Here is a 10443-nt window from a genome sequence, read left to right as displayed (position 1 = left end):
AAAAGTTCAAGCCAAAGCTCATTAACTAGGAAATAAGTTCCACTGAACGCAATTGGACTTAGGAGTTGACACACATGTACTTCTGTTTTTCAGTTTAGCCATCAGTTCAATCTTGTGCGTGCAAACAAGAATCATCATTGTTAAGCTATGGTTAATCCTATTTAAACCACAAGATATTACTAGTATCTGTGTAATTATCCAGATTCATTTCCATATCCTTTGCCACTTCAAAACAGCACTTATTTGCTGCAGAGAGGAATTTGGAATAAGATACTGATGATGTTGGTTGGAGGGAAGAATCTTCAGATTTAATATGTGTACATTTAACTTGCATAAAATTCCACATGTTTTACTGAGACCAATTAGTTCAACTTTATCCATTCTCAAATCCTTGTGATCCCTTTTAAGATACTTATATACACAAGAAGATCTCCCCTGTAGCGTCTTCATCTTCGTACTGTATAGTCTTAAGATCATTATTGTGGTTCCCATTAACACAGCAAAGTCCTTCTCCATGCCGGTTCAATCCTGAAGCTCTTCCCATTTCCTCCTCTTAAGCTTGTGCTGCGAAGGTAAGAGCCTCAAAGTGGACTCGAAATGCCAGTTAAGTCCTTCAAGTTGGCTTTTTACCATGACATAATCATTCCTTCCGTCTTGTTCTTAAAATGTAGCTTTGACTGCACTGCTGGAAGGCAGTCGGTTTCTCTTGGCATGGCAGCCATGTGCTCTGAACCCTTTACCTTTGGCAAGAATTCTGGCAAATAAACTCCATCTGCATTGCAGTCAGAGTGCAGGCATTTGAGACCCATAAAAACTGGTTCAGCCCACTTGCAGTGTAAAATCCAGCAGCAATTGCAGCTACATTAGGCTAAGTAAGTAAAAGAGCTGCTTGAATTTTTTTTTTAAAGAATGTAAGGCTCTGATTGATTGACTGATTTTTGAAAAGACTAGCAGGATTTCAGTAAAAACTCCATGGGAAGTGTAAGGTTGTACAGTACTTGGAGTATTTTGCTATTGTCATGACCTAGTGCATCAATTGTACATGCTAAGCTCTATGTCTCAAGCTCTATGTCCCTTTCACATTGTGGACTACAGTGAGCCATAACTGTGATATTTGTATATTTAACAGAGAGGGGAGAGAGAACCCAGATGGGTATATTTTATATTAACTGTTATTCTTCAAAGGTTGGTGAAAGCCATTACTTTGTTGATGCCCCTCCCAGCTTCAGTCCATAGAACTAGGTTTTAAAACTATTGTCAGATCATCAACAATAATCTAGTTTCAGCTGGCAAGAGCTTCAAAGGTACTTCATGACACTGAAACTAAACCTTTGGCATCAATAATTCCAGTATGCATCGTCCTAGCTTTTTCTACTTAGTCAGCTGTTCTACTTATGTCCTGCCTGGCAGCCAGAGTCAGGTCTTTATTTTAAGTTTCTTGCTCCTCTGATGCCCTTCAGTTAGAATAGCTTAAAATTTGGCTCCTACTGGACCTCCACAGTAATGAGATTCATGATTTCCAGGTGACATCTGCTGAGATCTATGAGGTCCATTTCAACACCTTACTTCAAAAGCACTGGGCACTCATGCTTCTGGAAACTATACAAAGGAAGTAATGTATGAACCACCTATAAGTAATCTTAAATGGACAAAGAGGTAAATGTTAACGTGGGATGGAAAAGGCCCTGAAATTCTTCAAAGAGCATCTTCAGATGTTACATTCCTGTGCAGGAACAGCATGGCAATTTTTCACACCTTCTGTTCCTCCATAACAATGTCACATCTGAAATATAGTCTTGCATATCCCAAGGAAATCTGCAGGCGCCCTCACAGGTATGGGAGAAGCAAAGGCTCTGTTGTATTGGAAGAACAGGAAGCATGGGGAACTGTTCGACCAATTTCTATACAGCAGGGACGAGGAAACTGTAGCCCTCCAGATGTTGCTGTCCTCCAACTACTCCCACCAATCCCAGACAGCTTAGCCAATAGTCAGGGATGATAGTAACTATGGATCAAGGACATCTGGAGAACCACAGTTCCCCATCCCTACTATATAGCAAAGTATCATTTGAAGCTACTCTTAGCATTCAGTACTTTAAAAGGGAGCGAGCGAGAGACAGAGATCTTTTGGGGTCATCTGTCTGGAAACAACATACACCAGTCTAGAAGACTTTCCCTTAATCCTTGATGAGTGATGACACAGAGTGTGGCAAATGCACTCTGAACATTTTGGGGGCACTTTTATCTATTTTTTATGTATTCCAGGAATAAGTTCCTGGAATTAGATAACTGGAGTTAGCAAGAGCCATGCTGATGTACATTGCTTACATCACACAGACTTTTGTTCCTGCATTCAAAATAAATCATGCTTCCCTATGTGTTGAGTTATTGTGGGGACAAATGCATGTTCACTAGAATGGGTGTGCTTTTAGCAAGCCGGGGGTAGGGTGGGGGGGGAGTGGAATCAGACCTTTCCATTCTTATGAACTCTCTTTTTCTTACCCAAATGGTCCCCAAAGTTCCTTCTTTCTCACCTGCCTACTGAGTTGCTGCTCCTCCATCTGTGAAGAGGAACAGAGAGCAAATCCCCCTCCAGCATCTGTATAACAGCACACCAGGCACTGGAGGAGGGATAGGCAAAGAGGCCTTCTTGATAATAGCTGGCAGAAGTATGGGATGAAGTTGGATGTTCATGGATAGGTTGGTGGTAGGGTAGAGTCATCCCATCCACGTTTATTTTTCCCTTGTTTTCTTGTTTGGCCAATGCCCATGTTTGTTCTGGTGATATTCTGAGAAAGCTCTGGAGAACTGTGTGCTTTCTAAGATGATCTGGAGGAGTGCTTGCCTAGCATTGACCCTTTCCATGCTAAAGGTAAGAATGAGAATCAAATACGGTAGATCCTTGTCAAAGCACCTCTCTCTCCTCCCTCAAAACATGACCAGCGGGAAGAATTTGGATATATTTATTGGCATTACTTTGAAACAGCTGACTCCCCAGAACAAAAATCATAGTGCATATAGAAATAATAATTATTAAATGCTAAAGTGGCTGAGACCTTTTAAGGCTAAACTACTACTGCTGCTCAACACAAATATTTGAGGAGGAGTGTTAGGAGTCCTGGGTGGGGTTTCAAGGCACGCTTACTCTGAACCCCAACTCCAATGCTGATGTTTCAGTACATCTCTGACAAAACATATAAATCCTTTGAACTTTTCTCCTTTGTCCCTGTAAAACTGAGGGACTGCTTTGTTTCATACAGTGATGAGAGCTTGGGGTGTTTTTTTAAATTATGCTTTGAAGTGAAAGGTCTTTACAATTACATATTCAATATATATAACACTACACACACCCAGCATTTTGATAATAAAATCCTCTCGTCAACTGAAAATATCCTGTCTGAAGTATAATAACAGTGATTAGGAAATGGCTGTGTTAGAGCCTTTGAATTTTCATTCTTAATTTATAGCACTTACAGCTGATGTGGTAACCCCATGCTTGGCACTCAGCTGTTTCTAGGAACTTACAGATATTATCCTTTCATTTCTACACTTGTAGGATATTTAAGATCCAGCCTGAGATGTAAGCATTTAATGGAGACTTAACTTACTGAAGTCCCTTTGCCTCACAAGTCCATTGTCACTTCTTTTCCAGTTATACATTATCCTCATATGAATTCTGTGCTGTCAGCTTTTCTGATGCTCTCAGGTTGGGGAACTCAATTGTTCATATGCTGGAGTTTGCTTAACTAATTAGAAGAACATTCTGTCAAGAGCTCCTGGTTCAATCGGACAAAATTTGCTCAGAGTTGCTTGCCCTAGGCTATGAAGCAGAACTGTACATAGTTAGATGTACTTGCATATGTAACTATGATGCAGGATATGTGTGGACCAAGTAGGGTGATGGGCAATCCATATACACATAGAAATGTCCCCAATAATTGAAATAGTTGTCCATACTAGAGCTGTCAAATACTGTGTAACATTGCATGTTATCTATTCAATGTTGACAGATACTATATAGACCAGCGCATGTCACTGTGAAACAATGTTGCATAGAATACCTAGTACAGTGGTACCTCGGGTTAAGTACTTAATTCGTTCCGGAGGTCCGTACTTAACCTGAAACTGTTCTTAACCTGAAGCACCACTTTAGCTAATGGGGCCTCCTGCTGCTGCCGCGCTGCCGGAGCACGGTTTCTATTCTCATCCTGAAGCAAAGTTCTTAACCTGAAGCACTATTTCTGGGTTAGCAGAGTCTGTAACCTGAAGCGTATGTAACCTGAAGCATATGTAACCCGAGGTACCACTGTATCAGACTTGGCCTGCGACACTTCACTTTTACAATAAGCTTAGTTGTGAAACTCACTGGTGACCTTCGGCAGTCACTTTCTCTCAGTCTTACCTACCTCAGAAAGTTGTTGTGAGGATATGATTAAAACACCTGATATTTTATTCATTCAGCCATATTGTAATTGGTTGTAGCCAATAGCAGTTACAAAATACCCAGTATACCCTGAGCTCTTTGAAGTAACAACAGAAGACAAATGTGCCAGATAGAAATCAGACAAACACAATTGCATGTATTCCATTGAATTAAAACTATTCCATTGCATGATTCTGTGGTTTTGTGAAGTTTTAGGATGCATTATATAATAACAATAATAATTTATTATTTATACCCCACCCATCTGGCTGAGTTTCCCCAGCCACTCTGGGCAGCTCCCAATCAAGTGTTAAAAACAATACAGCATTAAATATTAAAAACGACCCTAAACAGGGCTGCCTTCAGATGTCTTTTAAAAATAGGATAGCTGCTTATTTCCTTGACATCTGATGGGAGGACGTTCCATAGGGTGGGCGCCACTACCGAGAAGGCCCTCTGTCTGGTTCCCTGTAACCTCACTTCTGATACACACACCAGAAAGGTATGCTTAGGTTTTTGTTTTCAATCACTTACTAAATGATCCCGTTTATGTTTACTCAGAAGAAAGTCTCACTGTATTCAGTGGTGTTTGCTCCCAGGCACTCTCAGTGCATAGGACTGCAGCCTTAATGCTGTAAAAACTCTTTTGAGATCCATTGATGAAAGGTGTAGTGCAAGAACAAAGTATTATTCCTGCAGTGATCATATTCACTACTGGCTCTGAACTCTTGATGCCCATTTTATCTGTTCATGTATTGACAGGGGAAGCTGACTGGCGTCCTAAATAATTGCCTCTAATCTTCTTTTTGTGTATTTATAGTATACAACACTTTTCCTCAAGTGGTCCCTCTTGCTAGTGTCTCTCTGCCCACAGTGGAATGACTGTTTTGCAGTGGCAACTTCATGAAGCCTGTACTCTTATCACACTTGCTTTGGGAGGTGTTGCTGTCCCTAAACTAGGTTTGTATTAAGTTGCTCATCAGGTTGGGTCTCGGAGCTCTCTTGGTTACATTTTAATCAAACGCTATGGAGTCTTGTTTGTACCCTTGAGAACATAAAGCATCACAAACTCTACATCATGTTGGAAATCAAAGCAGAATGCCTCTCTGGGATACTGTGCAATTCTTAATATGGGCCTTCCTGGAGCTGGCTTTCCTGTGCTCGTTGTTCTGTTACTTAGCTTCTGCTAGCAGGAAAGATAGCTTTGACGCCTGGTGGAATCCTTGTTTCCCGGGGCTGGTTTTTCACTAATCAGCCGTTGCCCTTTGCTGCCACATTTGCCTTCTTGCTCATTATAGTCCCAGATTAATTTTTTTGTTTCCTTCAGTTATCTGCTCTTGCACACAGCTCTATGACACATGCAGCTTCAGACATCATTTGAAAGGGCTGTCCTCAGTTTGACTGATACCTGTTGGTGTGTTGAGAGAGGAGGAGAGGGAGAGGGAGGGAGCGCATATATTCATTAAACCTTGTTTTGAAGCAGGCGACTGGGTGGATTGCCTGATGACATTTCAAACTTGACCTTTCCTATTGCCCTGTTTTTTGAGGCAGGGACTGAAAATACAAAGGGGTTAAAGGAAAAACAAACAACAATTTCCATTTGTTTTTCGTGGCCTCACAAGTGCTACTTTTATGATGTTTTCTCATTTTTTTTATTCCCCCACCCCCACCCCCTGTTTGCCTGTGACTCCTTTAAACACAAAGCACCCCATCAAGGCATATTTCCACATGAAAAGAGGCAGCTGTTAAAGCTGTTTTATATAGCTTTTATACATTTGTTTTTACTTTTTATTGGCTATAGCACCCTCTCAGAAGCTGGGCCATATTTTTTCTCCCTAATGACTTCGGTCTCTTTCCACTTGGCAGGCTTCAGTTCTCCACCCCCTTTTTCCTGCTCTGTGTTTGTGTGGATTAGATATATTAATAGGGTTGTTTGCATAACTGCCACCACCTCGTTTTGCATAGCAGCCTTTGGGGGTATCCAGTTGCCTTTGTTTATACACTAGCTCTGAGGATTTATCAGGAGCAAAGCACAAGCCTCTCTGCTGATACACAGATTTGTGGTGATCATATACAAATATTACTTTATTTGGTTCCAGTATTGTTATCATTTTTTTACTCCAGAATGCTTTCAAGTGAGAGCACACCATGCAGAACCTGATATGACACAAGCTGCATAGAATATCCCCGGCTTCCCTTAGTATACAGGAAGGGACTGTAGTTTGGTGATAGAGAACATGCTTTTAAAGCAGAAGATCCTAGGTTCAATCTCCAACACCTCCAGGCAGAGGTGTGGAAAAACTCCTGCCTGAAACCCTGCAGATTTGATGCCAATCTCTGCTGTAGACAACACTAAGTGAGATAGATGAGTGTTCTGACTTGGCATAAGGTGGCTGCATTTGAATAATCCGTTGGCAGACCAAAATAGCGCGCAGTCTTCATGACCCATGCGCTATTTGAAAATCAACAGCAATACCTGGGACTCAATTTTGGAGCACAGTAGCTCACTAGGATCGGCTGGCCTTAGATTCTGCCCCCACTTGCATTGTACATTTAAAGGAATATCAAATCACTTTAAACAGTCATAGCTTCCCCCAAAGAATCCTGGGAACCCCCAAAGAATCCTGGGAAGTTTGATAAAGTTTTGAGAGTTAAGAGCTCTCCCCACAGACCTACAGTTCCCGTAGTGGTTTAACAAACAATTGCTCTTCCCAGGGAATTCTGTGAATTGTAGCGTTATGAGGAGAATAGGGGCATCCTTTGTGTTTCTTACTCCGTAGGGAAATGGCCCTCTGAATAGCTGCACCCCTGGAAAAATGCACCCCATTCTTGAATTCCCTCCCCCTTGATGCATGGATGGCTACATATTTCATGGGCTTCTATCACCTTCTATCACCTGCTTAAAACATATATATTCTCCCAGGCTTTTGAGGGATCTGGCTAAGTCTGCACTGGAGGTCAGGAGTGTTTGTATTCTGCTGCTGCTGTCTATTGATTTTACTTGGATTCTGGTTTTTAAAATTGTTCTGGTTTTATGGTGTTGGAAACCACATTATGGAGAAAAGTAGCTTATAAATTGTGTAAAGGCATACAATTAATAAAACAAACAAACAAACCTTTTCCTGGACTATGCTATTTAAATGCTGCCCATGTTACAATATGTGTTCATGCTGAAAACTAGCATGAGAGGAAGAAGCGTTTAGCCTAGCCTCAAAGGTCCAAGGCCTGCTGTATATCCCAGCTTTTGTGTGATGAATAAAACAAAATCCGGGTTAAAACTAGAAAATGCTTAGAAAACATAGCTCTTCTTTGCAGAAACACACATAATTAATTTTTGAAATGCCACCATTCCTAAAGCTATAGTGGGGTTATTTTTAGGATGCTATACTGAGGATTAGCTCCAGAGCCCTTGAAGCAGCTTGAACAACTTGGTTGTTTGTATCATCTTGAGCTCATGAAGATGAAAATTACTGCACAGGGCATGACCAGAGAAGTGTGACATCCCTCTGACCCTTCCTTGCCTGCCAGACATCCTTAAGTAAGGGGATTCCCTCCTTACTGGCCACGCAGGTCAGCATGGCATGGGGGGATTAGTGTCAGTTTGAAGAAAATGAGCTCAAGCCTTTAACTATGTTGATATTTGTCCCTTAACAAAAAAAAAGAAAAAGCCTCCAGTGATCTGGAACTACATTCTAGGACGTTGATTTGACAGCTGTTAAAAGAAAGGCTTAGTGCTTTTGCTGCTTTGATAAACTGCCTAGCTAGATGAATATCCTTTGTCAACCTGAGATTTTTTGGGAGGGGGAGTCGGGGTGGGGAGGAAACAGGACAAGCAGGTTCTTGTAGGAGGAACTACCAGTTACTATAAAAGGTAGATGCAGGGCGAGGCGTATTTTTCTGTCTTTGTTTGGGCTAATAACAAACGCTAACCCCAGGAAGCGTGTATACTTACTTGCTTTAAGTGTGTGATGCTATGCCCAAACACTGAAATGCCCTCATGCTGCTACTTTTTGTTCCATAAACTAGTATAGCAACAATTCCCTGGTCGACTCCACTTTGCGTTTGCATACCTGTCTATCTACCTATCCCTGTTCCCATTTAAAATATATTGAGCATGCCCAGCATTCTTGTACAAGATGTTAACCAAACAATAAATTAGTAAAACAGCTAAAACAGGTTCTTAGCTGTCTTTCATTTTTTAAAACTGAAATGATTTATTGGGAGGGGGGCAGACTAACCTCAGTTAGTTAAATATTTTGTATTGATTTACTTGATTTGGTGGGGGCAGCTGCCCCTCCTTGCCCCCTGGCTATGCCTGTGTGTGTGTGTGTGTGTGTGTGTTTGTATGCACCCTGATGGGCCGGTGACTCCCATGCAAGATTGCAAAGAGAAGCAATAGCAGACACATGCTGGAGAGAAAGACAGGATGAAATATTCAGCGTTTGCTCAGATGTTTGTAACTATTGTCACTGAACAGCCCCCTCCCTGGCCAATATTTAACAGTGAATGCAAGGGAGAAAGGGCTGTGACTCGAATGACACGGAAGGATCCTTGTCAGTAACATAACCAGAACTCACATTACAGTACTTAGTACACGATAAAACCTAGCTATACAATGTAAGGGTTTCAAAAAAATGATTTTGATGGGTTGGGCAAGGGCATATCAAAACAGCTGTTAATCTGGCTTTTCCCAAAACTTCCCAGGTAGTGGTTGTGCCACCAGGAATCACATGCTGTTGTGTGCTATCTTCCATGTACAGTACTGCTTCATACTCACTCTCCAATCCCCCAAAACATTCTGTGAAGATGATTAGATCTCTAAGCCCTCTCAGATCAGTGAGGAACTTTGAGCTGCAAGGCTTGGTCTACTGTACACCCCACTCCAAGTTAATCCAGCTTTTCAAGAAAGATCACCTCTTCATATCTAAGTCCCAGATTTCCATGGTCACCCCAGAGTCTGGCTCAGAACAAATGACAACAGAGCTGAAGTAGAGTTCCTTTTCCAGAGATGAAGTACCTTCTTGACCTAACAGGATCTGACCGTTGTTGCATCCATCAAGACGAGATGAGCATCTACACATCAGATCAACCCGAAAGGGAACAAAGAAAGTCTGGGCTGGTAGATTTCCCTGAAGTATAAGTAGGTTAGTATGGCCAGAAAGTATTTTGCTGGTGCAAAAGTTCCATTGTCAAGCTCCCACGTGTCCAATACCCTTGCCTTCAGGATGTGCTTTTCAGGACTCCACCAGAGTTTGCAACATGGTTTTGTAGATGCCACACAGTTCGCTCCCTCAGTTCCCAATACAATAGAACAGCAAGTGCGCTTAAAGTCCTGTTTTCACATTGATCTTTACTAATGCAAGGTTAAAGCTTTGGTATTTGCCAGTGCTCTGATTTTTCTACAGAATGTTAATTACTCTTTTGATTTGGAAATGCTTGCTCAGCACAGTGAAAGAGAAAGCTGAAGTGACATTGTGATGGCTGTGCCCCGTGCATTGCCTCCAACCTTTTCCCCTTTATTGCTGTTCTCGTTTTCTTAGCCATAACTCTGTTTTAAAGGGAATACAAATGTGACGAAGGCAAACGTACAGCCTGTTTCTTTCTGCGTTGTGTTCGAGGTAGGCAGTTTGTCAATCGGAAACATTTTTATCACTCGCTTGTGAGAGATAACTTTTCAGTATAAACTAAAGGTGTAGTCAGATGAACTGCTTATCTGCTGAGGAGCTTGTGGGGAGAATTAACACAAGGAGATTAAAATGGTCATGTGATAATGTTATAATTGACTACATAGTGAAAAATAAGCATCCATGCTTATATGGATAGAAAGAAGTAAAAACTCCTTAATTATCTTCCCCAAACCCTTTATGTGCAGTCATCAATGGGGCGGGGGGGGGGGACAAACATTACTATCTATGTTGCTCCTGTTCATGGTGCACCTCAACATTAATGGAGCTGAAATTTCTTAGAATGCAATTTTCTGACAATTTCTCCTCTGCTCTTTTGTCCCCAGCTGCCTTCCC

The 10443-nt window shown here is 41.5% G+C and overlaps 1 protein-coding gene across 2 annotated transcripts in view; it reads left to right on the top strand.

Annotated features, from left to right (window-relative positions):
- NAV2 (neuron navigator 2) overlaps positions 1-10443 on the top strand; it is a 523517-nt gene that overhangs the window by 238554 nt on the left and 274520 nt on the right. The gene's annotated exons all lie outside the window — the stretch shown is intronic.

This window comes from Podarcis filfolensis (genome assembly GCF_964270895.1).
Source record: "Podarcis filfolensis genome assembly, chromosome: 1".
Taxonomy (NCBI): domain Eukaryota; kingdom Metazoa; phylum Chordata; class Lepidosauria; order Squamata; family Lacertidae; genus Podarcis; species Podarcis filfolensis.
The sequence above is the reverse complement of the archived record's forward strand: the minus strand, read 5'-3'. Positions and strand labels throughout refer to the sequence as shown.